General features: G+C 44.7%; 11 non-coding genes and 2 pseudogenes across 11 annotated transcripts; all 13 read left to right on the top strand.

The window, feature by feature from the left end:
• Positions 1-15812: 15812 nt before the first annotated feature.
• Positions 15813-15886, top strand: TRNAN-AUU (transfer RNA asparagine (anticodon AUU)). The gene has a single exon. It is a non-coding gene; the product is annotated as a tRNA-Asn (tRNA).
• A 4438-nt stretch (positions 15887-20324) lies between these two features.
• LOC135015791 (U1 spliceosomal RNA) lies at positions 20325-20488 on the top strand. Its single transcript, XR_010213975.1, has one exon. It is a non-coding gene; the product is annotated as a U1 spliceosomal RNA (small nuclear RNA).
• Positions 20489-20640: 152 nt separating this feature from the next.
• On the top strand, positions 20641-20803 carry LOC135015918 (U1 spliceosomal RNA). The gene has a single exon (XR_010214088.1). It is a non-coding gene; the product is annotated as a U1 spliceosomal RNA (small nuclear RNA).
• A 615-nt stretch (positions 20804-21418) lies between these two features.
• LOC135015781 (U1 spliceosomal RNA) lies at positions 21419-21582 on the top strand. The gene has a single exon (XR_010213966.1). It is a non-coding gene; the product is annotated as a U1 spliceosomal RNA (small nuclear RNA).
• A 152-nt stretch (positions 21583-21734) lies between these two features.
• On the top strand, positions 21735-21897 carry LOC135015932 (U1 spliceosomal RNA). Its single transcript, XR_010214101.1, has one exon. It is a non-coding gene; the product is annotated as a U1 spliceosomal RNA (small nuclear RNA).
• A 671-nt stretch (positions 21898-22568) lies between these two features.
• Positions 22569-22732, top strand: LOC135016078 (U1 spliceosomal RNA). Its single transcript, XR_010214223.1, has one exon. It is a non-coding gene; the product is annotated as a U1 spliceosomal RNA (small nuclear RNA).
• Positions 22733-22884: 152 nt separating this feature from the next.
• Positions 22885-23036, top strand: LOC135015958 (U1 spliceosomal RNA; annotated as a pseudogene).
• Positions 23037-23719: 683 nt separating this feature from the next.
• LOC135015850 (U1 spliceosomal RNA) lies at positions 23720-23883 on the top strand. The gene has a single exon (XR_010214030.1). It is a non-coding gene; the product is annotated as a U1 spliceosomal RNA (small nuclear RNA).
• A 153-nt stretch (positions 23884-24036) lies between these two features.
• On the top strand, positions 24037-24199 carry LOC135015920 (U1 spliceosomal RNA). Its single transcript, XR_010214089.1, has one exon. It is a non-coding gene; the product is annotated as a U1 spliceosomal RNA (small nuclear RNA).
• Positions 24200-24814: 615 nt separating this feature from the next.
• Positions 24815-24978, top strand: LOC135015818 (U1 spliceosomal RNA). Its single transcript, XR_010214001.1, has one exon. It is a non-coding gene; the product is annotated as a U1 spliceosomal RNA (small nuclear RNA).
• Positions 24979-25130: 152 nt separating this feature from the next.
• Positions 25131-25293, top strand: LOC135015904 (U1 spliceosomal RNA). The gene has a single exon (XR_010214074.1). It is a non-coding gene; the product is annotated as a U1 spliceosomal RNA (small nuclear RNA).
• A 671-nt stretch (positions 25294-25964) lies between these two features.
• On the top strand, positions 25965-26128 carry LOC135015995 (U1 spliceosomal RNA). The gene has a single exon (XR_010214144.1). It is a non-coding gene; the product is annotated as a U1 spliceosomal RNA (small nuclear RNA).
• Positions 26129-26280: 152 nt separating this feature from the next.
• On the top strand, positions 26281-26422 carry LOC135015919 (U1 spliceosomal RNA; annotated as a pseudogene).
• The last annotated feature ends 627 nt before the right edge of the window (positions 26423-27049 follow it).

Below are 27049 nucleotides of genomic sequence, written 5' to 3'. Positions count from 1 at the left end.
CTAACTCCTGTTTATCTAACTTATCCTTGTACATTGATCACTCCCTACAACCTTATGTAAAATCCATCCCCTCCTATTTAAAAGATACAATTGATACCATTAATAAGATCAATGATATAGAGTGGGGAGAAAATTATCTTTTAGTTACAGCAGACGTGGCCTCTTTGTACACGATTATTAACCATGAGACAGGCTTGAAATCTGTAGAAATTTTTCTGAGAAGGAGTGAGATGGCAGAGGATAAAATTCAATTTATATTGGAAGGCATTTCCCTCATACTTGAGAATAATTTTTTTTGGTTCAGTGATGAATTCTATCTCCAACTTAGGGGTACGGCTATGGGCACCAGGCTGGCGCCAAGTTACGCTAACCTCTTTATGGCCTTTTGGGAGGAGCAGTTTGTTTGGAGTGGCCATGAACTTGGCGCCAGTCTGGTGGCCTGGAGCCGCTATATAGATGACATCTTGTTCGTATGGAAGGGTGATAGACAATCCCTGGAACAATTTTGCGGCCATTTGAATTCAAATGGCGATAATATTGTTCTCACCTTTAATATCAGTTCTACTCAAGTGGAGTTTTTGGATTTGAATATATATGTAGAGGATGGTAGAATTAAGACTAAGAATTTTATAAAACCCACTGATTGTAATTCATTCATTGATTATAGCAGTAACCATCATAGGAACTGGCTGAGTGGTATCCCCACAAGCCAATTTCAACGTATTAGAAGGAATTGCACGGACCTCAATGACTTTGAGGAACAAGCTGCTAACCTCGGCAATCAATTTATAGCCAAAGGCTATAATAAAGAAATGATTGATAAAGCAAGGGATGATGTACTTGGATTAAATAGAGACCATATGTTAAAAGGTGTAAAGAAGGAAAATAGATTCAAGAATAACACCAGCATTCCATTTATTACTGGATATAACAGCCAACATAAGCAAATAGAAGGTATTATCAAAAAACATTGGGGCATTTTGAGGAATGACCCCTTATTGCAACCTTATGTTACAGAACGTCCTCGCTTTGTGTACCGGAAGGCACGTAATCTAAAAGATAACATTGTTAAGAGTGTCCTATCCGTACCTAGGATGATGACTAGAAACAAGTCTAAGGGTTTCTTTAGATGTGGAATGTGTCAGATGTGTCGCGTATGTTCAAGTGAAACAAATAAGATCACAGAATATAGGTCTATACAAACAGGAAAAACGTACGCGATCAGAGACTTTATTACGTGCAATACGAAGGATGTAGTATATTTGTTGGAATGTGAATGTAAAAAACAATATATAGGTAGGACATCCCGTATGCTCAAGGTCAGATTAGCTGAACATGTGAGAAACATAAAAAAGGGATTGGAAACACATAATGTGTCATTGCACTTTAAGGATAAACATGAGTGTAATATCCGACATATGAAGAGCTTTTGTGGAATTAAGGCGGTGCAACCTAATTGGAGAACAAATAACAGGGAAGAATCCTTAGCCAAAGAGGAGATGAGGAGCATTTATGAAATTAGAACTTTGGCTCCTAAAGGTTTAAATGTTGAGTTTGAAACCAAGTGGTTTTTGTGAAGTTTATTTTTATGGCACTGTCTGACATCATGTGAATATATGCACTGATTATGCTGCTAATAGTGATATTTTAATATGTTGGTATATTATACCTGTATATATATTTTTTAATACATGGACTAATATGCATATATTTTTTATCATGTTTCCCATGGTGAATATTGCACATAAAATGAGGGCGTACATCCGTCAGAAAATGGGGACCCATAGAATCCTGGACAAAAAAGTGAAACGATCTCCTATCCACAAGTTGATATAGTATCTTCCGGTTTGCGGTTCATCACCAGGAAGTGACGTATCGTGGATAAGAAACAGCCGCGTTTACTCGGATTCATCCATCGCCAGGATGTGCCGCGTTGTTTGCGGGTCACGACCAGGAAGTGACGTGACGCGAACATCCGGAAGTATAACTACGGTTCATGAACATTTCCACTATAAAGAACTGTGAACGTGCGGTTGTTATAGCAACTGAGTCACCAATGATCTGATAGGATACCACTTAGGATTATGGGTATTAGGCTTTTTTAAAAATGTGGAGAAAGGATTAGAATGGGTTTGATTACAATGATATTAATGGAGAGACCAATGGAATTCATGATACTTAACTGGTTTTATATATAACCAATTTAGTTATTGGAGTGAACAAAAATGCAAATACATTGTTTGTTGTATTTATCCGTGTATAAAATCTGAATATTTATTATATGAGTTTGGTAAATATTGTAGATAGTGATGTACTATATAGGAATTATAGTGTTTATAAGGGATTAATTAGTAAATTGGCAGAAAGGATCATGTGACCTAGGTTACAGGGTATAAAAACCCCAGTGTTTTGTTTGACTTTACACCCTGAGGAAGGAAGACATTCCGAAACGCGTTGGTGTTCTGGAGATCCCCTGGTTGCTGGTGTCCATTCCAACTTACCCTATCGGCTGGAAGCTTTTTCCGCTAAACATCTAAGAGAGATCACCCCATCCTACTCGTGTCCTGGGAACGGTACGGTGAGGAGTGTTTCTCTTCTTAAAAAAGTCTTCCATATACCTTTGGGGTTTAGAGTGGAACAAAACACCTCCCAGCTTAATCAGGAGGAATTATTTTTACTTGTACATTTTTATGGATTATTCTTTTTTGGATGAATAAATTGTTTTTATGAACTTTCTGGTCACGTCTGCCTGCCTGAAAACAAGTGGATAAAAGAAACCTTTTCGTGCATATAGGGCTTTTACGCCCAGGTGAGTGTCGTTTCATGTGTGCTTATATGGGGCTATTGGTGGAGGATATATAACGACCAATCAAAGAAACCTTTACGTGAACGCATCTCACTGAGTTACGGTGAGTTCAAGGGTTCCCAAACAGTGATTACAATATTGTGTTCACTGGTTGATTGATCGTATTCTTCCACCTATATCAATAATATACAGGTCATCAGGAACTGTCTGGACCATCTAGCAGCGCTCAAGGACCGCTCTCCATTGTTTTGTATATATGTTTTCAACGAGTTTGGTGCTCTTGTGAGTGGATCTAAGCAGCAGCTAGAAGGGCGCAAGTCACCACATTCTTTTACAATTTGTCTTGTTCTACCCCCCGAACAGAGACTGGCAAACTCCTGGCAGTTCCCATTTAACCCCTTCACAAGTAGTTGCTGCCAGCGGGATTCAGGGAGGTCACCATACCCAATAGGGGTGTAGCCATACCTGTAATCTGCAGCCAGTAAAATTGATTGCAAGCCTTGGGAGTGAACCTGAAATTGCAATCAATGTAGCTGGTAAATCATTAAACTTTCTTGTAGACACAGGGGCGGCCAAATCAGTGATAAATTCGACAGTGGGCATGAGAACCACTGGTAAGACAATTCCAGCCATAGGGGTAACGGGAGTAGTCCAGCACTACCCTGTTAGCAAACCAGCCGAGATTACAGTAGGGCCTTTACATACCAAGCATTCCTTTTTGCTGGCTGCATCGGCACCGACTAATCTCCTGGGAAGAGACTTATTGTGTAAAATGGGGTGCGTCATTTATTGTACTCCTGAAGGTGTATTCTTGGACATACCTGAGAATCACGCTCAGGAAGTGCGAGACATGTTAGACTCCCCATCAAAATTAATGTCACATACCATTATGACAAATAGGACTCCATCCAAAGTAGAAGAAATGACATCCCAGATACCAGAGTCACTTTGGACTAAAGATGGACAGGACACTGGATTAATGGCAAACGTAGCTCCAGTAGTTGTACAAGTAAAAGATGGTAGGATAGCTCCAAAAATCCCACAGTACCCTCTGAAGCCAGAGGTGGAGTTAGGAGTGTATCCCGTAATAGAGCGCTTGCTACAACAGGGTATTCTGGTAAGAACGTCCAGCACTGCCAATAGTCCCATCTTCCCTGTGAAAAAGAGTGGGGGGAGGGGTTACCGGCTAGTGCAGGATCTAAGGGGGATCAACAAAATAGTTGAGAGTCAGTTCCCCGTAGTGCCAAATCCAGCTGTCATCCTTATGCAAATCCCTCCCACTGCGAAATTTTTCACTGTTATTGACCTCTGCTCCGCTTTCTTTTCGGTACCTCTGCACCCTGACAGCCAATATTTGTTTGCATTCACATACAGAGGAGTCCAATACACATGGACTCGATTACCACAAGGTTTCATAGACAGTCCAAGTATATTTTCCCAGGCTTTGCATGATTGTTTACAGTCTTTCCAACCAGAGAGTGGATCAGTATTAATACAGTACGTGGATGATCTACTACTGTGTTCTGATTCATTGGAAGCATCCCTGAAGGATACGAAACAGCTCCTGTTTCATCTTTCAGACACAGGACACAAGGTTTCCAAAGACAAGTTGCAATTATGCCAAACTAAGGTAAAATATTTGGGACACTGTCTAACACAAGGACTGAGACACCTGACCACTGATAGAATTCAAGCAATTAGAGACATGACTCTGCCAAAAACCCAGCAACAGATCAGAACATTTTTAGGAATGTGTGGGTATTGCCGTAACTGGATCCCAGGGTTTTCCATTCTAGCGTTACCTCTGCAGGAGATGGTCTCCTCAAACAAACCTGATCGGATTTCGCATACAGACGAGTCCGAGATGGCATTTGAGAGACTTAAACAGTGCCTAACGCAGGCACCAGCATTAGGTATGCCAGACTATGGGAAACCCTTTGAGCTGTACGGAACAGAAAGTGCTGGTTGCGCGGCAGGCGTCTTAACCCAAAAGCACGGTGATGCCAGCAGGCCAGTAGCATACTACAGCGCTCAGCTAGACACGGTAGCGCGATCCCTCCCCACATGCTTGCGAAGCGTCGCTGCGATAGCATTGCTAGTAACGAAAAGCGAAGATGTAGTGCTAGGTCACAACCTCACAATTCATACACCACATGCAGTGTCAGCCTTGCTAAATTCTGCCCAAACCAGGCACGTCTCATCAGCGCGGTTTACAAGATGGGAATTGGCACTAATGGCCCCCGTAAACATCACCATAAGGAGATGCAGTGCATTAAATCCTGCAACATATCTCCCAGGTGTGCCTGGACAGGCACAAAGGGTGGAGGATGAGAGTGGTGGGGAAGGAGAATTTAACACACAGGAGGACACACATGATTGTATGGAATATTTGACCCAAAATTTTACCGCAAGGCCTGACATCAGTGACAACCCGCTGGAAAATGTAGATCTAACTTTCTACACGGACGGTAGTTGTCACAGACAGTCAGACTCGGGAGACTTGTGTACTGGATACGCAGTCGTAGATGACCAAGGCACCATAGAAGCGGAACCGCTAGGCCCACCTCACTCAGCCCAGGTTGCTGAACTGGTCGCCCTAACCAGAGCATGTGAATTGGCTAAGGGCAAATCAGCCAATATCTACACCGACTCTAGATACGCATTCGGGGTAGTCCATGATTTCGGAGCCCTATGGCGCCTCAGAAATTTCATGACGGCAGCTGGTACACCGGTAGCGCATGCAGCTCACATCAAAAGGCTTCTAACAGCGATACAGGAACCCGACAGAGTGGCTGTTATCAAGTGTAAAGCACACACATATAGCCAGGACCCAGTATCACTTGGTAACAGCCGAGCAGACGAAGCAGCTAAGTTAGCAGCTGGTACCCCCAGACAGACAGACACCACACAACTGATGGTATTTAATACCATCAACACACAGAAGTTGTGTGAAATGCAAAATTTGTGTTCCACACAGGAAAAGGCAGTCTGGAAGGCGAAGGGATATGGCCAGGAGTCCTCAGGACTCTGGACGGATGGACAAGGTAAACCGGTGGCCCCCAGAGCATATCTTCCATGTTTAGCTGAGGCAGCTCACGGGCTGACTCATCTGGGCAAGGAAGGAATGTGCAAGTTGGTAAGAGCATATTGGTGCGCCCCAGGATTTTCATCTCATGCAAGTAAGAGAGCAATGTCATGCCTTACCTGTTTGAGAAAGAATATCGGAAAGGCAATACCAACAGAACCATCTCATATCCCACCTGCAGGCGGTCCTTTCCAGGCAATACAGATTGACTTCATTCAATTACCCCCTTGTCGAAATTTGAAATATGTACTTGTTTGTATAGATGTGTTCTCAAATTGGGTTGAAGCATTCCCGGCGGCCACAAATACCGCTATGTTTACTGCTAAGAAAATTGTGCAGGAATTTGTATGTAGATATGGTATCCCTAGAATTATCGAAAGTGATAGGGGTACCCATTTTACAGGTGATGTCTTTCAAGGAATGTGTAAGTTGATGGGAATTGATAGCAAGCTGCACACTCCATACCGTCCACAGGCGAGTGCGAAGGTGGAAAGAGTGAATAGCACTATTAAAAATAATTTGAGCAAAGTTATGGCAGAAACAGGATTGACATGGCCAGAAGCTTTACCCATTGTACTGTACAGCATCAGAACCACTCCCAGGTCCCCTCTTAATCTGTCCCCTTTTGAAATCTTGTTTGGTCGACAACCGCATGTTATGATTAACCCTCAGGATGATTTGAAGTGTAACAATGAAGTGACTGTAAAGTACCTGGTTAATATGAGTAAACAGCTAAGGAATCAAAATAATAATTTGAAGTTGGTGATTCCTGATTTACCAGATAGTAATTGTCATGACATTGAACCTGGGGAGTATGTAATGATACAAAATTTTCTACGCTCAGGTTGCCTTATTGACAGATGGGAAGGACCATACCAAGTCTTATTGACTAGCACTACAGCATTGAAAGTTGCCGAGAGAGAGACTTGGGTTCATTCGTCCCATTGTAAGAAGGTTGCTGATCCAGAGAGGTCCCGTGATAAGGAACAGACGGTAGAGGACGTTGTATCACTGGAGTGTCTGTTCCAGGAGGACTGAGGCGGCACCTGAGCATTGAAAATCACAAGATCAAAAGCAGTTGTCGATTCCCTGTTCCCTTTTATTGTTTTTCTCCAACTTCCCATCCCCTCTCCCTCAAATTATTTCCCCCCCCTTCTCATTCTTCTTCGTTTCCTCCTATAAGATGGACTTGCCCCAAGAGACTGTGATCCGGATTTTCCTGTTGACCATGATGTTGACCAGAGCAGTCTGTTCCGGCGAGAGTACCATGGAGGTCGAGAGAGGTTCTGGAATGGGTTCTGATGACAGAGATGGAGGCGTAGTTTTCCGAGAACAACATAATCAACAAGCAAAGGCGAGTATCAGAAAACGATCCGATAGCATTGACAATAGAAGGAATTGTGAAGGATTGTTAGCTGAAGAAAACTGTATCTGTAGGCTCTGTGACAACGTAGTCGAGGATGGGTGCATTAAGAAATGCCAATCCAGTTTTAATATCCACATGGACCGGCATCCCTTGAGTGACTATCACTCCTTAGTGGGTAGCGTGTTAAATCAAACAGATTGTTGGGTATGCTCTCAAGTACCTCAAGGTCATAGCAAATCAGGACTAGTACCATTTCCTTTAACGATAGGGGAGGTACTTGAGCTAAGTGGTGGGAGACCGGTGGACAGGAGGTTTAATATCTCCAGTCCTCCTAGTTTGAAGCTCCACCAATATCATGTGGATAGATCCCTCATATGTTTTAACATTTCCAATCCCCGAAAGCCGGGAAATTGGGAAGTGTCATGGAGTAACCAAACCATGACCTTTTCATATAGAGCAGATAGAATGCCGACAGATACAGAGCTTATACGCCACATAGCCAGTAGAGGAAAATCTTTCCGGTATAGGTATACCCTAGGAAGTAGGATTACGAGAGTTGGAGAGGTATCACCAGGATACTGTGCACATATCGTACAAGCTGATACGTGTACTAGACAGATGGGAGAATTAGGGTTAGGAGATTTCACATGGAAAATGTGTAATATGGTTATGTCCTACTCCGTCCCATATGTTCTCCCCGATGATGCATATTTCATATGCGGGAGGAAGGCGTATAAGTGGCTTGCCCCAAACTCTGAAGGATTGTGTTATATTGGAAAAGTATTGCCTGAGGTAATGACTGTATCACATGCCAAAATGAAAGACATACACCGTGTTGCCCAAACTCCTTATACTCACACCCATTACGAGCACGTAGTTAAACAGCACCTGATAGAAAGAACAGAGCACCCGGCCTCTGACATGATCCATGAATCCACCGGGATTCAGTTTCTACTTGCGTTAGACCTCACTCGCACCGCCAGAGGAGTGTTGAATTATAAATACATATCTGCGCTCGCAAATTTGTTAGACAATATCACAGAAATGTATGATGACACGTTTAGGTATACTGGAAGAGAACTTCAAGCTTATAAAACAGAACTAGTTCAGCATAGAATGATTCTCAATTATCTCACAGCAGTAACAGGTGGATATTGTGTCACACTGGCAACGCAGTACGGCGTGAAATGCTGCACATATATAACGAATAGTACCGAGGACCCGGTCGAGGTCATAGACCAAAAGATGGACGATATTCTCCAATTGAAGTGGGAATTTCGCAGGAGACACAATCTCACCCTTGCTGCTGTGAGTAATGAGCTGACTAGTTGGGTGTCATGGTTGAACCCGCGAAATTGGTTCTCCGGTTTAGGAGAATGGGCTCAAGGAGTTATAATGGATGTAGGGAAGTTTCTCCTATGTATCTTAGGTGTTATCATAACGATTGGCTTGATATTTAGATGCGGTCAGGCTTTAACGAAGTGCAAACGAAGTACCAGGGTGATGAGTTTAAGGAGTGAGGAAATTGTAATGCGATTTCTACGGTCCGTTTCTTTCACCTGTTTTTCCGTTTTCCTCTGAGGTAAAAAGACCCACTTGGACGAGGAATTTGATGAGCCGATATACAGACAACAGATGGATTAAAGAAGAAGTTTTGACAACCTTATACACAGATTTTTGATGAACTATGCCATAGATCCCCAGTTTCCCTAGAAATTTTAAAATTACTCTAGCCCAACACTTTTGTAAATCTATGGACATTGACAAAGCTTTTTGCTCGCACCTTATGGGCAAAAGCACAAAGAAGACTGCATTCAACAGACACCAAACAAGACCTCAATCGACGAATGTTCATTAACCTGACATAGAATACCACTGCATTTACCGTAACTATGTATTTTCTTCATCTCTACAACCTTCAGGTAATTACACACATAGTATAGGGAATACAGGCACAGATATCAGCAATCACATATTCCCCCATTCATGTATCATCAACTAAAATGTGCTCCCCATTTTTGTTACAACCAAAATCCGAAAAAAGCTCGGTAAAGTTTGACAGCCCATCCACAGACCCGTACCACGGGATAAGAAGGAATTCAAATGTATACTTCGCAATACCTCAAAGCTTGATTTAAAACACGTACGGCACGATGATACATGACCCCCCAAACATGGATTCATACACACATGCTTCTGCTATCTCACTAGGTCATACCCTTTTCCTACCTTCTCCTCTCCTCCCCTACCCAACCATGTAAATGTATTAACCCCTGACATATATTTTTCTCTTTTTGAAATGTTTTAGGAAGTGGCAGTTATTGTTGACTGCCAAAGGGTGGACTGTCAAAGTCAGAAAAATATCACGATGCACACTGCCATATTTGCACCTCATATGTGTCCCTGCTGCGCATGCGTGCGCTCTACCGTGCGTGCGCATACTCGCTGTTGCGGGCACCCGCAGGCGCACGGTATGCACATTTACGGTAGAGATTGTGTGCGTCTAGCGGGCGACTCTTTCGTTACATATTTTCACCATATAATGCATTTTGTAGATTATGGTCCCTTTGATAGATTCTGAAAGTTTAGTTAATGTAGTATGTTCCTGGACAGAGAGATCCCTCATTGTTTGATACGAAGGGTCAGACAGGAGTAATACAGTGGTGTTTAGTATCCATCGGAAGAGTATTTAATTAGCAATATTCCGGTGTTGGTTTGAAGCGGATCAATCGCTCGTGCGAATAGTTATGGACATAAGAAGTTTATGAACATTTACTGTATTTGCACTTACTTATCCATGCGGCGGGAAACCCAGTTTCCCTCCCACCTGAGCTGTTGGAAATAGTCACAGCCCACCTGTATGAATCAACCTATGACCTTTTGTTATAATGCGAAGACGAATTCCTGTGTCCAATGAACAATGAGATTGTAGGGACCATTGAATTGTATTGTGTGTGGGGCATAAATAGACAGGCCGATCACATCCAGCACTCACTCTTCATCGGTTATCATTGCTGAAAATCGGGAGCTGGATGTCCAGAGGCGCATGCGATCGTTTCCTTTGTGCGTAAGTTTTCTCCGTAATCATATTGTCTTTTCTTGTTATTATGGGCCATATCTTTCTCTCTCTCTCTTCTCTTTCTCTCATTTTCTCTTAAACGTACTTGTATTGTATTTACTGTGTAGTTACCTGGTTAGTTAGTCTATGTTATATTGTAGTGTATGACTTGTATTGTATTAATTCTTTTGCAAGTATAACATTCATAATATATATATTAGGCGTTGGACCCTAAGCACGGTATTTGTGTATTTCTTATAGTGTTAAGTATTCTCAGAGCGTCGGTGACGCTCGAACAGCTTTTGAGTTAATAAGGTTATACAGTGTTGCATTTACACCCTATCTCTACACTAAGGTTTTACAGCAAATTACATTGTTTGTGGTTTAGACATAAAGGTTTAACATTGTGAGCGTCGGCGCCGCTCGTGATCTCCTCGTGGTCTCGAGCGTCCGCTACGCTGATAGCGTAGCATTACGGTAGTCGCTCACCTATAAGTGTGCCCGATACCAACAGCGTATTCTCGTGAGCGTCTGTATCGCTCGAGCAGCCCGCTCCCGATACAGCGTCCGTTACGCTATAGCGAACCATTACGTTAGTCAGCAGCCAATAGCGTGCCTGCCTGTGATCTCTTGGCCGTGAGCGAACGTGACGCTTGAGCGTCTCGACCACGGCTAAGCGATTGTTACGCAACGAGCGTACCCTTACGGTACTCCATACGCAAATAGCGTACAGTGTTCTTAGACCTCACAAAGGGTTTTAAATAAGATAAATATTTAGCTTTATCAAAGCGCACTGTCAGCAGTGTTCATTCCGGGAGTGGACAACTGGGATGCAGACTTCCTCAGCAGACACGACCTACATCCAGGAGAGTGGGGACTCCATCAGGAAGTCTTCGCACAGATTGCAAGTCGGTGGGGACTGTTCCAGATAGACATGATGGCGTCCCGCCTCAACAAAAAGCTACAGAGGTATTGCAACAGGTCAAGAGACCCTCGGGCAGTAGCTGTAGACGCCCTAGTGACACCGTGGGTGTTCCGGTCGGTCTATGTATTTCCTCCTCTACCTCTCATACCCAAGGTGTTGATAATAGTAAGAAAAAGAGGAGTAAGAACAATTCTCATTGTTCCAGATTGGCCGCGAAGGACCTGGTATCCAGATCTGCAGGAAATGCTCACAGAAGATCCGTGGCCACTTCCTCTAAGACAGGACCTGTTGCAACAGGGGCCCTGTCTGTTCCAAGACTTACCGCGGCTGCGTTTGACGGCATGGCGGTTGAACGCCGGATCCTAGCGGAAAAGGGTATTCCAGATGAGGTCATTCCTACGCTAATAAAGGCTAGGAAGGACGTGACATCTAAACATTATCACTGTATATGGCGAAAATATGTTTCTTTGTGTGAGGCCAGGAATGCTCATACGTAAGAATTCCACCTGGGCCACTTCCTTCACTTCCTACAAACTGGAGTGAATTTGGGCCTAAAATTAGGCTCTATTAAGGTTCAGATTTTGGCCTTATCCATTTTCTTTCAAAAGGAATTGGCCTCTCTTCCTGAAGTAAGTACAAACTTTTGTGAAGGGAGTACTGCATATTCAGCCTCCTTTTGTACCTCCGGTGGTCCCTTGGGACCTTAACGTGGTGTTAAGGTTATGGTTTGAACCACTTAAAATGGTGGAGTTTAAATATCTCACTTGGAAGGTGGTCATGTTATTAGCCTTGGCTTCCGCTAGGCGAGTGTCGGAATTAGCAGCTTTATCACATAAAATCCCCTATCTGGTTTTCCATATGGATAGAGCGGAATTGCAGACCCGTCCTCAATTCCTGCTAAAAGTGGACTCATCCTTTCATATGAACCAACCTATTGTGGTGCCTGTGGCTACGCGTGACTTGGAGGATTCCGAGTCCCTTGATGTGGTCAGGGCTTTGAAAATTTACGTGGCCAGAACGGCTAGAGTCAGAAAAACAGAAGCACTGTTTGTCCTGTATGCAGCCAACAAGATTGGCACCCCTGCTTCAAATCAGACTATTGCTCTCTGGATCTGTAACACGATTCAGCAGGCGCATTCTATGGCGGGATTGCCGTTGCCTAATTCAGTCAAGGCCCATTCCACTAGGAAGGTGGGCTCTTCTTGGGCAGCTGCCCGGGGGTCTCGGCACTACAGCTGTGCCGAGCTGCTACTTGGTCGGGTTCAAACACCTTTGCAAAGTTCTATAAGTTTGATACCCTGGCTGAGGAGGACCTCCTGTTTGCTCAATCGGTGCTGCAGAGTCATCCGCAGGAGCCCGTTTGGGAGCTTTGGTATAATCCCCATGGTCCTTACGGAGTCCCCAGCATCTTTTAGGACGTAAGAGAAAATAAGATTTTAAACCTACCGGTAAATCTTTTTCTCGTAGTCCGTAGAGGATGCTGGGTGCCCGTCCCAAGTGCGGACTACTTCTGCAAGACTTGTATATAGTTATTGCTTACATAAGGGTTATATGTTAGTTTTCATCGGTCTTGGACTGATGCTATGTTGTTTTCATACTGTTAACTGGGTAGTATATCACAAGTTATACGGTGTGATTGGTGTGGCTGGTATGAATCTTGACCTTGGATTAACAAAAATCCTTTCCTCGTACTGTCCGTCTCCTCTGGGCACAGTTTCTCTAACTGAGGTATGGAGGAGGGGCATAGAGGGAGGAGCCAGTGCACACCCAGATCTAAAGTCTTTCTTAAAGTGCCCATGTCTGCTGCGGAGCCCGTCTATCCCCCATGGTCCTTACGGAGTCCCCATCATCCTCTACGGACTACGAGAAAAAAAATTTACCGGTAGGTTTAAAATGTTATTTTTTTCTCTGCAACCCACTGCTAAATTGTGCTTCCTAGCTGTTTTTTATAAAATCACTTAATTAAATCTAACTCTGATTACGTCAGAGAAGGCCAGGTACCCTACACCATAAGAGGGGGTTTGACATTTTGACTTGTCTACTTAAAGATCACCAAAATCTGATCACAAGGTCAATTACATCCCTGGGTGGGATTGAACCACCAACCTTTTGGTTAATAGCCCATGTAAGTGAAAGAGATCCTGAAGCACTCACTCATCATGGGAAAGTACCAATGTGTTTCTTACAAAAATTCTCCAGATTATTGACTTTTTAAAGTTTTTCTAGGAAACGTTCTAGATAAATGCTTATTAGCCTTTGTCAGTATCTACTTTTGCAAGGTGTCTATGTGGCGCAATCGGTTAGCATGTTTGGCTATTAACCAAAAGGTTGGTGGTTCAATCCCACCCAGGGATGTAAATAACCTTGTAATCAGATTTTGGTGATCTTTAAATAGACAAGTCAAAATTTCAAACCCCCTCTTATGGTGTAGGGTACCTGGCCTTCTCTGATGTAATCAGAGTTAGATTTGATTAAGTGATTTTATAAAAAAACAGCTAGGAAGCACAATTTAGCAGTGGGTTGCAGAGAAAAAAAATTATGCTGGCAGAAAAGTCCTATTTAGTGACGAAACAGCTCTTCATTTTCTGATTTTATGTTTATGCTAACAAATTTGCTCTCTGAAAAGTGTCCACAAAGCCAAGTCTCTGATTAACACCTTTGTAGGGATGGTTTTTCACCTATTACTGAATTAAACTTGCTTCATTGGAAAGGCAGCAAGATGCATCCTCATTTCAATGTCTACTGAAATAATACAGGTTGACACCAGGAAACATAAACGTCACTGCATCCTTGCTGCTTCCTCATGGGGAAGTCTGTTTAATGTGAAAACAAGGTGATATCTAATCAGCACACAGGTAAGGAATTAAGAAAATCTTTCTTTATGGGTGAAGATGTTTCTCACAAAATTGTTGCACCAAAGCATCATTGAAATTCAAGCTGGAAAGATGATTTTAATATATCACTTGTACATTTTGTACTGCTCTTCTGGTGACAATGTAGTTTGTTTTTGTCAATTACCATTTTAATAATAGGGTAAAGAAAATTAAGTGGATTTTTGAAAGAAAACAATACTGTCAATATACTATTAAAACAAATTAAAATGGTAAAAGTTATTGTACTTTAAGTAAAAATAAAAGAGCCAAAATATCAATCCCAGTTTTGGATTACTTTAATTAACAAAAAACAATGCATATAGCAGAGGATAGTTTCAATCTGCCTACCTCTGGGTTATAGGCCCAGCATGCTTCCGTTGCAGTACTCTGCTGCTCATGTAAGTGCAAGAGATCCTGAAGCACTCACTCATCATGGGAAAGTACCAATGTGTTTCTTACAAAAACTCTCCAGATTATTGACTTTTTAAAGTTTTTCTAGGAAACGTTCTAGATGAATGCTTATTAGCCTTTGTCAGTATATACTTTTACGAGGTGTCTCTGTGGTGCAATCGGTTAGCATGTTTGGCTATTAACCAAAAGGTTGGTGGTTCAATCCCACCCATGGATGTAATTGACCTTGTGATTAGATTTTGGTAATCTTTAAGTAGACAAGTCAAAATGTCAAACTCCCTCTTATGGTGTAGGGTACCTGGCCTTCTCTGATGTAATCAGAGTTAGATTTGATTAAGTGATTTTATAAAAAACAGCTAGGAAGCACAATTTAGCAGTGGGTTGCAGAGAAAAAAAACTATGCTGGCAGAAAAGTCCAATTGAGTGATTAAACAGCTCTTCATTTTCTGATTTTATGTTTATGCTAACAAATTTGCTCTCTGAAAAGTGTCCACAAAGTAAAGTCTCTGATTAACACCTTTGTAGGAATGGTTTTTCACCTATTACTGAATTAAACTTGCTTCATTGGAAAGGCAGCAAGATGCATCCTCATTTCAATGTCTACTGAAATAATACAGGTTGACACCAGGAAACATAAACGTCACTGCATCCTTGCTGCTTCCTCATGGGGAAGTCTGTTTAATGTGAAAACAAGGTGATATCTAATCAGCACACAGGTAAGGAATTAAGAAAATCTTTCTTTATGGGTGAAGATGTTTCTCACAAAATTGTTGCACCAAAGCATCATTGAAATTCAAGCTGGAATGATGATTTTAATATATCACTTGTACATTTTATACTGCTCTTCTGGTGACAATGTAGTTTGTTTTTGTCAATTACCATTTTAATAATAGGGTAAAGAAAATTAAGTGGATTTTTGAAAGAAAACAATACTGTCAATTTACTATTAAAACAAATTAAAATGGTAAAAGTTATTGTACTTTAAGTAAAAATAAAAGAGCCAAAATATCAATCCCAGTTTTGGATTACTTTAATTAACAAAAAACAATGCATATAGCAGAAGATAGTTTTAATCTGCCTACATCTGGGTTATGGGCCCAGCATGCTTCCGTTGCAGTACTCTGCTGCTCATGTAAGTGCAAGAGATCCTGAAGCACTCACTCATCATGGGAAAGTAGCAATGTGTTTCTTACAAAAACTCTCCAGATTATTGACTTTTTAAAGTTTTTCTAGGAAACGTTCTAGATGAATGCTTATTAGCCTTTGTCAGAATGGACTTTTACGAGGTGTCTCTGTGGTGCAATCGGTTAGCATGTTTGGCTATTAACCAAAAGGTTGGTGGTTCAATCCCACCCAGGGATGTAATTGACCTTGTGATCAGATTTTGGTGATCTTTAAGTAGACAAGTCAAAATTTCAAACCCCCTCTTATGGTGTAGGGTACCTGGCCTTCTCTGATGTAATCAGAGTTAGATTTGATTAAGTGATTTTATAAAAAACAGCTAGGAAGCACAATTTAGCAGTGGGTTGCAGAGAAAAAAAAATTATGCTGGCAGAAAAGTCCAATTGAGTGATTAAACAGCTCTTCATTTTCTGACTTTATTTTTATGCTAACAAATTTGCTCTCTGAAAAGTGTCCACAAAGCCAAGTCTCTGATTAACACCTTTGTAGGAATGTTTTTTCACCTATTACTGAATTAAACTTGCTACATTGGAAAGGCAGCAAGATGCATCCTCATTTCAATGTCTACTGAAATAATACAGGTTGACACCAGGAAACATAAACGTTACTGCATCCTTGCTGCTTTCTCATGTGGAAGTCTGTTTAATGTGAAAACAAGGTAATATCTAATCAGCACACAGATAAGGAATTAAGAAAATCTTTCTTTATGGGTGAAGATGTTTCTCACAAAATTGTTGTCCCAATGCATCATTGAAATTCAAGATGGAAGATGATTTTAATATATCACTTGTACATTTTGCATTGCTCTTCTGGTGACAATGTAGTTTGTTTTTGTCAATTACCATTTCAGTAATAGGGTAAAGAAAATTAAGTGGATTTTTTAAAGAAAACAATGCTGTCAATATACTATTAAAACAAATTAAAATGATAAAAGTTATTGTACTTTAAGTAAAAATAAAAGAGCCAAAATATCAATCCCAGTTTTTGATTACTTTAATTATAAAAAAAAATGCACATAGCAGAGGATAGTTTCGATTAATCGACCTCTGGGTTATGCGCCCAGCATCCTTCCATTGCACTACTCTGCTGCTCATGGAAGTCCGAGAGATCCTGAAGACTAAATTGATTAAAGGCCTAAAAGTACTGGACTATAAGGAAAGACTTACTAGGCTGAATATGTATACACTAGAAAAGAGGTGCCTAAGAGGAGATATTATTAATATCTTCAAATATGTAAAGATACATAACAAAGAGTTATCAGAGGAATTATTTATTAAAAGAACACGTGGTCACTCGCTGCGACTGGAGGAAAGTTCAGAACGCAATGGAGGAAAGGTTTCTTCACTGTTAGGGCAATCAGGATGTGGAATTCCCTGCCAGGGAAGGTGGTAATGGCGGACTCTGTAATTGGATTTAAAAAAGGAATGGCTACATTTCTGAATGAAAAAGCTATCCAAGGTTATAATACTTAAAATATCAACATGGTTAATCCGGGGGTAACATGAGTTATAGTAGCTAACTAGTCATAAAACATTATTCAGCAAGTATGTAGAATCATCACAACTTAAAACAGGTTGAACACGATGGGCAATTTGCCTCTATTCAACCTCAAAAACTATGTTACTATATGTTACTATATTACTGTAGTATACAGAACACCACAATGCAATGAGCAGTGATAGTGAGCACTGATGAGGATACTAGAACTGACACTGAGCAGCAAGATGCAGCACTGGACTATTAGTAATGTACTGTAGTATGCTGAGCACCACAATGCAGCACAAGACAATGAGCAGTGATACTGAGCACTGATGAGGATACTACTGAGAACTGACACTGAGCAGGAGAGACACACTACTAGTATTACTGAGCAGCAATAAGTAACCACTGATACTGAGCACTGATATTGAGATTTCCACTGAGAGAACATAGCCACGTCCTCTCCGCTCTCTCTTCAATGCACGAGTAAAAATGGCGGCAACGCGCAGCTCTATATATAATATCCGAATCTCGCGAGAATCCGACAGCGGGATGATGACATTTTCCCTTGTTCAGGTTTTCCGAGTCAGGCGGGAACAACCGAGCCTGCCTCAGACCAGTGTAAACCACGTGGAGTTCGTGGGGAATTCGGTTCTCGGAGAACCGAACCCGCTCCTCTCTACCTTATACCCATCGATTTTTTTTATTTTCAATCTAAGCCCCTGCAGTTTTCTGTAAGCATCTGCTTCGCTATGATGATCAACAAGTCACAAGGGCAAACACTCAGGGCTTGAGGCATAGATCTTTGGACTAGCTGCTACAAGCATGGCAGAGGTGTCACTATCACTGGTGACACCCAGAGAGGTGTCGAGGGAGATTGTAATGCAGTGCGTGCAAATAAGCAGCGCAATGGTAAAAAGGAGGCATGATTTCATAGGTAGGGGCGTGGCCTGGTGGCCTGAATCTACATTTTGTTGCTCCGGGTGTCCCGGGGGTTGGGTGCTGCACCCGGGGACTAGTGTGTAAGCGGTGCTGGCTCCTGCACAGTGACAGGGCATGGCCACCCAGTATGACACCTCCCTTCTTGACCATGCTGTAATTGCAGTCGCACTGCAGTTCAGCGTGATCATAAACAATGGTGTAGCCTCCTGCTGGTGCAGACTGTATGTGCGCGCAGGAAGTCGCCACCATTTTTGTGATCACAGCGGCTGAATGTGATGTCATACAGCCGCTGTGACCACGCCCCCTGTGTCTCCTCCATTGCAGACCCCATTTTGAAGCCTTGCCCCCGCACTGCTCCATCCCTGACTTGGAAATGGAGTGTTGCTGACCCCACTCTCCCCCCCTGCCCCGATTGACAGGCAGAGGCGATCGCATGCAGGCACATGCGTATGCTCTTAGCAATTTTTGCAGTTGGATCGCTTATTGTGATTGCAATCCAACCTGAATCAGGCCCTATTACCTATCACAATGCGCTGCGGGCAGTACAAAATTGGGTTAATATAGGAGAAAAACCCCCAGACCTGTGCTCCTTAACTGTACCTGGTGGCTAGTGGAGCGGCTGCCCAGTAATCAGTGTCCACCCCAGTGCGCACACGGCCCACCCCCTACGGCCACGCTCCCCTTAATCAGCGGCCTCGTGATCCGGAAGGGCGGTGTGTGTGTGTGACTGACCTTAGGAAGAAACCGGAGCCTCCGCTGCAGTGACCCAGCAACCAGGGCACGGGAGTATACAGCGCCGCTGGGAGTGATGAAGCTGCAGTAAAGATGTCTATTAGACCTAGCCTGCTGCAGCCCTTGTAGATTCTCATAAAACAAGTTCTTCTTTTCTTGTCAAAATTAATAGCTAAGAATAGGCTGCCTGAGGCAGGCCCCTGTTAAGTGGCCTGCTACTGAAGGCACCAACTACAAACTGAGCTCCCTGTTCATGGAAGCGGGGTTATAGAGGAGGATGCGCTGAGCATCTTGGGAACAGTCAAAAGCTTTGAGCCGGTTGGTGCCTCAGATCAAGATCCTACTCTACACCCCAATGTGAATCCTTGTGGAGTCCAGTGTACCCTACAGAAGAAATTAATGTGTCACACCCATTGGCAGCAACCTTAGAATAGCTGCTGACGGGCACAATTGAGAAAGGAAGGGGGGGGGGGGGCATTTGAATCCAGCACATAGATGCAATTCAAATATGTAATTTGTACCTTCCTATTTTAAAATATAATGGATGAACCTCACCCTGTGAGAACAATCTTCATGATCAAGAGATCTAATATGTAAAATAAGTATGAGTTGGGATAGGGCTGGGGAGGGTGGCAGCTCGGGCAGCCCCTCCCCCGTCAAGTTAAGGAGATTCAACTGAGGAAGCACAAGGGAACTCTCGTCTGGGGACAACAACTGCAGGGAGACCACATCTTTTCAGATGAACATGGGAGGGCGGAAGGCTGCCTAATACTGAAGCACCATCAAATATCAAACCATATCCAACAACTAGTACAAGCATTCCTGGGGGAAGGTCTGCAGCAGACGGATTTGCATACGGTGATGTCATCCAAGCAGTGGGCCAAAGTTGGCTAGAACCCTCATCTGCATATAAAAAGAGAAAAGGGGCATGCAGGGCATGGCGGCCTTTTGCAGTGCTTGGATGACCCCTAGTTTGCATTAAACACCCCCACCCTCCTTTGGTGTGGGGCTCATGTTGGCTATGCCCCAGCCCCTGAAGCAGGGGCTGGGGCATAGCCAACATGAGCCCCACACCGAAGGAGGGTGGAGGTGTGTAATGCGAACTAGGGGTCATCCAAGCGCCGCAAAAGGCCGCCATGCCCTGCACGCCCCTTGTCTCTTTTCATATGCAGACGAGGGTTGAAGCCAACTTTGACCCACTGTTTGGATGACATCACCATATGCAAATCCATCTGCTGCAGGCCTTCCCCCAGGAATGCTTGCACTAGTTGTTGCATTTGGTTTGTTGTTTGGGGGTGCTTCAGTATTAGGCAGCCTTCTGCCCTCCCATGTTCATCTGAAAATATGTGTTCTCCCTGCAGTTGTTGTCCCCAGATGAGAGTTCCCTTGTGCTGCCTCAGTTGAATCTCCTTTACTTGACAGAGATGTGCCTGAGCAGCGGCCCTCCCCAGCCCTATCCCAAATCATACTTATTTTGCATAGGAGAGACCATGGTCATGAAGATTATTCTCCCAGGGTGAGGTTCATTCATTGCATTCTGGGTATGCTGACCCCTGTGATTTCCCCAAATGTGGGAAACTCGACAGCATTATTTGTGGTAGTGGGGGACTGTGTTTGTGCTTTCCTCTGGTCAGCTCTGGTAAAAGTCAGATTTCTTTGTCTCAGATCTTCCTCTAGCCTTGTTCTTCTTTCGAGAATTCCCTTGTGCTGCCTCAGTTGGATCTCCTTCACTTGACAGGGGGGTACCCGAGCAGCGACCCTCCCCAGCTCTAGCCCAACTCCTACTTACCTGCCAGGTGAGATACTATGATCACGTAGGTGCTTCTCCCAGGGCAAGGCTCACCCATTGCACTCTGGGTGTGCTGCTCCTGCGATTTCCCCAAATGTGGGAAACTTGACTGCATAATTTGTGTTTCCCCTGGTCGGCTCTCGTATAATTCAGATCTCTTTGTCTCAGGTCTCTCTCCAGCCTAGTTTGCTGTCTGTTTCCACTTCTCTTTTCTTAAGTGCCTTCCAATGCACAATGCAAACTACAGGTAGTGCTGCAGGGCCCACACCCTTTTACTTGCCGTACAGAGCAGCTCTGGAGCTGTTACAGTGCCCAGCTGCTGCAAGAAATCAGCTTGAATGCTTCAGGGGCTGGGGCATAGCAAACATGAGCCCCACACCGAAGGAGGGTGGGGGTGTTTAATGTGAACTAAGGGTCATCCAAGCGCCGCAAAAGGCCGCCATGCCCTGCATACCCCTTTTCTCTTTTCATATGCAGATGAGGGTTCCAGCCAACTTTGGCCCACTGCTTGGATGACATCACCGTATGCAAATCCGTCTTCTGCAGAACTTCCCCCAGGAATGCTTGTACTAGTTGTTGCATTTGGTTTGTTGTTTGGGGGTGCTTCAGTATTAGGCAGCCTTCTGCCCTCCCATGTTCATCTGAAAATATGTGTTCTCCCTGCAGTTGTTGTCCCCAGATGGGAGTTCCCTTGTGCTGCCTCAGTTGAATCTCCTTTACTTGACAGAGATGTGCCTGAGCAGCGGCCCTCCCCAGCCCTATCCCAAATCATACTTATTTTGCATAGGAGATACCATTTTCATGAAGATTGTTCTCCGAGGGTGAGGTTCATTCATTGCATTTTGGGTATGCTGACCCCTGTGATTTCCCCAAATGTGGGAAACTCGACTGCATTATTTGTGGTAGTGGGGGACTGTGTTTGTGCTTTCCTCTGGTCAGCTCTGGTAAAAATCAGATTTCTTTATATCAGATCTTCCTCTAGCCTTGTTCTTCTTTCGAGAGTTCCCTTGTGCTGCCTCAGTTGGATCTCTTTCACTTGAGAGGGGGGTGCCCGAGCAGTGACCCTCCCCAGCTCTAGCCCAACTCCTACTTACCTGCCAGGTGAGATACTATGATCATGAAGGTGCTTCTCCCAGGGCAAGGCTCACCCATTGCACTCTGGTTGTGCTGCCCCTGCGATTTCCCCAAATGTGGGAAACTTGACTGCATAATTTGTGTTTCCCTTGGTCATCTCTCGTATAATTCAGATCTCTTTGTCTCAGGTCTCTCTCCAGCCTAGTTTGCTGTCTGTTTCCACTTCTCTTTTCTTGAGCCGCTCCCTTCTATGCCCTTGCGCACTATCCTGACTTCTCCCGTCTGCTTACTTCGTGCCTTCCAACGCACAATGCAAACTACAGGTAGTGCTGCAGGGCCCACACCCTTTTACTTGCCTTACAGAGCAGCTCTGGAGCAGTTACAGTGCCCAGCTGCTGCAAGAAATCAGCTTGAATGCTTCAGGGGCTGGGGCATAGCCAACATGAGCCCCACACCGAAGGAGGGTGGAGGTGTGTAATGCGAACTAGGGGTCATCCAAGCGCCGCAAAAGGCCGCCATGCCCTGCACGCCCCTTTTCTCTTTTCATATGCAGACGAGGGTTGAAGCCAACTTTGACCCACTGCTTGGATGGCATCACCATATGCAAATCCATCTGCTGCAGGCCTTCCCCCAGGAATGCTTGCACTAGTTGTTGCATTTGGTTTGTTGTTTGGGGGTGCTTCAGTATTAGGCAGCCTTCTGCCCTCCCATGTTCATCTGAAAATATGTGTTCTCCCTGCAGTTGTTGTCCCCAGATGAGAGTTCCCTTGTGCTGCCTCAGTTGAATCTCCTTTACTTGACAGAGATGTGCCTGAGCAGCGGCCCTCCCCAGCCCTATCCCAAATCATACTTATTTTGCATAGGAGAGACCATGGTCTTGAAGATTGTTCTCCCAGGGTGAGGTTCATTCATTGCATTCTGGGTATGCTGACCCCTGTGATTTCCCCAAATGTGGGAAACTCAACTGCATTATTTGTGGTAGTGGGGGACTGTGTTTGTGCTTTCCTCTGGTCAGCTCTGGTAAAAGTCAGATTTCTTTGTTTCAGATCTTCCTCTAGCCTTGTTCTTCTTTCGAGAGTTCCCTTGTGCTGCTTCAGTTGGATCTCCTTCACTTGACAGGGGGGTGCCCGTGCAGCGACTCTCCCCAGCTCTAGCCCAACTTCTACTTACCTGCCAGGTGAGATGCTATAATCATGAAGGTGCTTCTCCCAGGGCAAGGCTCACCCATTGCACTCTGGATGTGCTGCCCCTGCGATTTCCCCAAATGTGGGAAACTTGACTGCATAATTTGTGTTTCCCCTGGTCGGCTCTGGTATAATTCAGATCTCTTTGTCTCAGGTCTCTCTCCAGCCTAGTTTGCTGTCTGTTTCCACTTCTCTTTTCTTAAGCCGCTCCATTCTATGGCCTTGCGCACTATCCTTACTTCTCCCGTCTGCTTACTTTGTGCCTTCCAATGCACAATGCAAACTACAGGTAGTGCTGCAGGGCCCACACCCTTTTACTTGCCGTACAGAGCAGCTCTGGAGCAGTTACAGTGCCCAGCTAATGCAAGAAATCAGCTTGAATGCTTCAGGGGCTGGGGCATAGCCAACATGAGCCCCACACCGAAGGAGGGTGGAGGTGTTTAATGCGAACTAGGGGTCATCCAAGCGCCGCAAAAGGCCGCCATGCCCTGCACGCCCCTTTTCTCTTTTCATATAAAGACGAGGGTTGAAGCCAACTTTGACCCACTGCTTTGGATGACATCACCATATGCAAATCCATCTGCTGCAGGCCTTCCCCCAGGAATGCTTGCACTAGTTGTTGCATTTGGTTTGTTGTTTGGGGGTGCTTCAGTATTAGGCAGCCTTCTGCCCTCCCATGTTCATCTGAAAATATGTGTTCTCCCTGCAGTTGTTGTCCCCAGATGAGAGTTCCTTTATGCTGCCTCAGTTGAATCTCCTTTACTTGACAGAGATGTGCCTGAGCAGCGGCCCTCCCCAGCCCTATCCCAAATCATACTTATTTTGCATAGGAGAGACCATGGTCATGAAGATTATTCTCCCAGTATGAGGTTCATTCATTGCATTCTGGGTATGCTGACCCCTGTGATTTCCCCAAATGTGGGAAACTCGACAGCATTATTTGTGGTAGTGGGGGACTGTGTTTGTGTTTTCCTCTGGTCAGCTCTGGTAAAAGTCAGATTTCTTTGTCTCAGATCTTCCTCTAGCCTTGTTCTTCTTTCGAGAATTCCCTTGTGCTGCCTCAGTTGGATCTCCTTCACTTGACAGGGGGGGTACCCGAGCAGCGACCCTCCCCAGCTCTAGCCCAACTCCTACTTACCTGCCAGGTGAGATACTATGATCACGTAGGTGCTTCTCCCAGGGCAAGGCTCACCCATTGCACTCTGGGTGTGCTGGTCCTGCGATTTCCCCAAATGTGGGAAACTTGACTGCATAATTTGTGTTTCCCCTGGTCGGCTCTCGTATAATTCAGATCTCTTTGTCTCAGGTCTCTCTCCAGCCTAGTTTGCTGTCTGTTTCCACTTCTCTTTTCTTAAGTGCCTTCCAATGCACAATGCAAACTACAGGTAGTGCTGCAGGGCCCACACCCTTTTACTTGCCTTACAGAGCAGCTCTGGAGCTGTTACAGTGCCAAGCTGCTGCAAGAAATCAGCTTGAATGCTTCAGGGGCTGGGGCATGGCCAACATGAGCCCCACACCGAAGGAGGGTGGGGGTGTTTAATGCGAACTAAGGGTCATCCAAGCGCCGCAAAAGGCCGCCATGCCCTGCATACCCCTTTTCTCTTTTCATATGCAGATGAGGGTTCCAGCCAACTTTGGCCCACTGCTTGGATGACATCACCGTATGCAAATCCGTCTTCTGCAGACCTTCCCCCAGGAATGCTTGTACTAGTTGTTGCATTTGGTTTGTTGTTTGGGCATGCTTCAGTATTAGGCAGCCTTCTGCCCTCCCATGTTCATCTGAAAATATGTGTTCTCCCTGCAGTTGTTGTCCCCAGATGAGAGTTCCCTTGTGCTGCCTCAGTTGAATCTCCTTTACTTGACAGAGATGTGCCTGAGCAGCGGCCCTCCCCAGCCCTATCCCAAATCATACTTATTTTGCATAGGAGATACCATGGTCATAAAGACTGTTCTCCCAGGATGAGGTTCATTCATTGCATTCTGGGTATGCTGACCCCTGTGATTTCCCCAAATGTGGGAAACTCAACTGCATTATTTGTGGTAGTGGGGGACTGTTTTTGTGTTTTCCTCTGGTCAGCTCTGGTAAAAGTCAGATTTCTTTGTCTCAGATCTTCCTCTAGCCTTGTTCTTCTTTCGAGAGTTCCATTGTGCTGCCTCAGTTTGATCTCCTTCACTTGACAGGGGGGTACCCGAGTAGCGACCCTCCCCAGCTCTAGCCCAACTCCTACATACCTGCCAGGTGAGATACTATGATCATGAAGGTGCTTCTCCCAGGGCAAGGCTCACCCATTGCACTCTGGGTGTGCTGCTCCTGCGATTTCCCCAAATGTGGGAAACTTGACTGCATAATTTGTGTTTCCCCTGGTCGGCGCTTGTATAATTCAGATCTCTTTGTCTCAGGTCTCTCTCCAGCCTAGTTTGCTGTCTGTTTCCACTTCTCTTTTCTTGAGCCCCTGCCGTCTATGCCCTTGTGCACTCTCCTGACTTCTCCTGTCTGCTTACTTTGTGCCTTCCAACGCACAATGCGAACTACAGGTAGTGCTGCAGGGCCCACACCCTTTTACTTGCCTTACAGAGCAGCTCTGGAGCTGTTACAGTGCCCAGCTGCTGCAAGAAATCAGCTTGAATACTTCAGGGGCTGGGGCATAGCCAACATGAGCCCCACACCGAAGGAGAATGGAGGTGTTTAATGCGAACTAGGGGTCATCCAAGCACCGCAAAAGGCCGCCATGCCCTGCATAACCCTTTTTTCTTTGCATATGCAGATGAGGGTTCCAGCCAACTTTGGCCCACTGCTTGGATGACATCACCGTATGCAAATCCGTCTTCTGCAGACCTTCTCCCAGGAATGCTTTTACTAGTTGTTGCATTTGGCTTGTTGTTTGGGGGTGCTTCAGTATTAGGCAGCCTTCTGCCCTCCCATGTTCATCTGAAAATATGTGTTCTCCCTGCAGTTGTTGTCCCCAGATGAGAGTTCCCTTGTGCTGCCTCAGTTGAATCTCCTTTACTTGACAGAGATGTGCCTGAGCAGCGGCCCTCCCCAGCCCTATCCCAAATCATACTTATTTTGCATAGGAGATACCATGGTCATGAAGATTGTTCTCCCAGGGTTAGGTTCATTCATTGCATTCTGGGTATGCTGACCCCTGTGATTTCCCCAAATGTGGGAAACTCAACTGCATTATTTGTGGTAGTGGGGGACTGTGTTTGTGCTTTCCTCTGGTCAGCTCTGGTAAAAGTCAGATTTCTTTGTCTCAGATCTTCCTCTAGCCTTGTTCTTCTTTCGAGAGTTCCCTTGTGTTGCCTCAGTTGGATCTCCTTCACTTGACAGGGGGGTGCCCGAGCAGCGACCCTCCCCAGCTCTAGCCCAACTCCTACTTACCTGCCAGGTGAGATACTATGATCATGTAGGTGCTTCTCCCAGGGCAAGGCTCACCCATTGCACTCTGGGTGTGCTGCCCCTGCAATTTCCCCAAATGTGGGAAACTTGACTGCATAATTTGTGTTTCCCCTGGTCGGCTCTCATATAATTCAGATCTCTTTGTCTCAGGTCTCTCTCCAGCCTAGTTTGCTGTCTGTTTCCACTTCTTTTTTCTTGAGCCCCTCCCTTCTATACCCTTGTGGACTCTCTTGACTTCTCCTCCTGTCTGCTTACTTTGTGCCTTCCAACGCACAATGCAAACTACAGGTAGTGCTGCAGGGCCCACACCCTTTTACTTGCCTTTCAGAGCAGCTCTGGAGCTGTTACAGTGCCCAGCTGCTGCAAGAAATCAGCTTGAATGCTTCAGGGGCTGGGGCATAGCCAACATGAGCCCCACACCGACGGAGGGTGGAGGTGTTTAATGCGAACTAAGGGTCATCCAAGCGCCGCAAAAGGCCGCCATGCCCTGCATACCCCTTTTCTCTTTTCATATGCAGATGAGGGTTCCAGCCAACTTTGGCCCACTGCTTGGATGACATCACCGTATGCAAATCCGTCTTCTGCAGACCTTCCCCCAGGAATGCTTGTACTATTTGTTGCATTTGGTTTGTTGTTTGGGGTGCTTCAGTATTAGGCAGCCTTCTGCTCTCCCATGTTCATCTGAAAATATGTGTTCTCCCTGCAGTTGTTGTCCCCAGATGAGAGTTCCCTTGTGCTGCCTC

The sequence above is a fragment of the Pseudophryne corroboree genome, unplaced genomic scaffold (genome assembly GCF_028390025.1).
Source record: "Pseudophryne corroboree isolate aPseCor3 unplaced genomic scaffold, aPseCor3.hap2 scaffold_298, whole genome shotgun sequence".
Lineage (NCBI taxonomy): Eukaryota > Metazoa > Chordata > Amphibia > Anura > Myobatrachidae > Pseudophryne > Pseudophryne corroboree.
The sequence above is the reverse complement of the archived record's forward strand: the minus strand, read 5'-3'. Positions and strand labels throughout refer to the sequence as shown.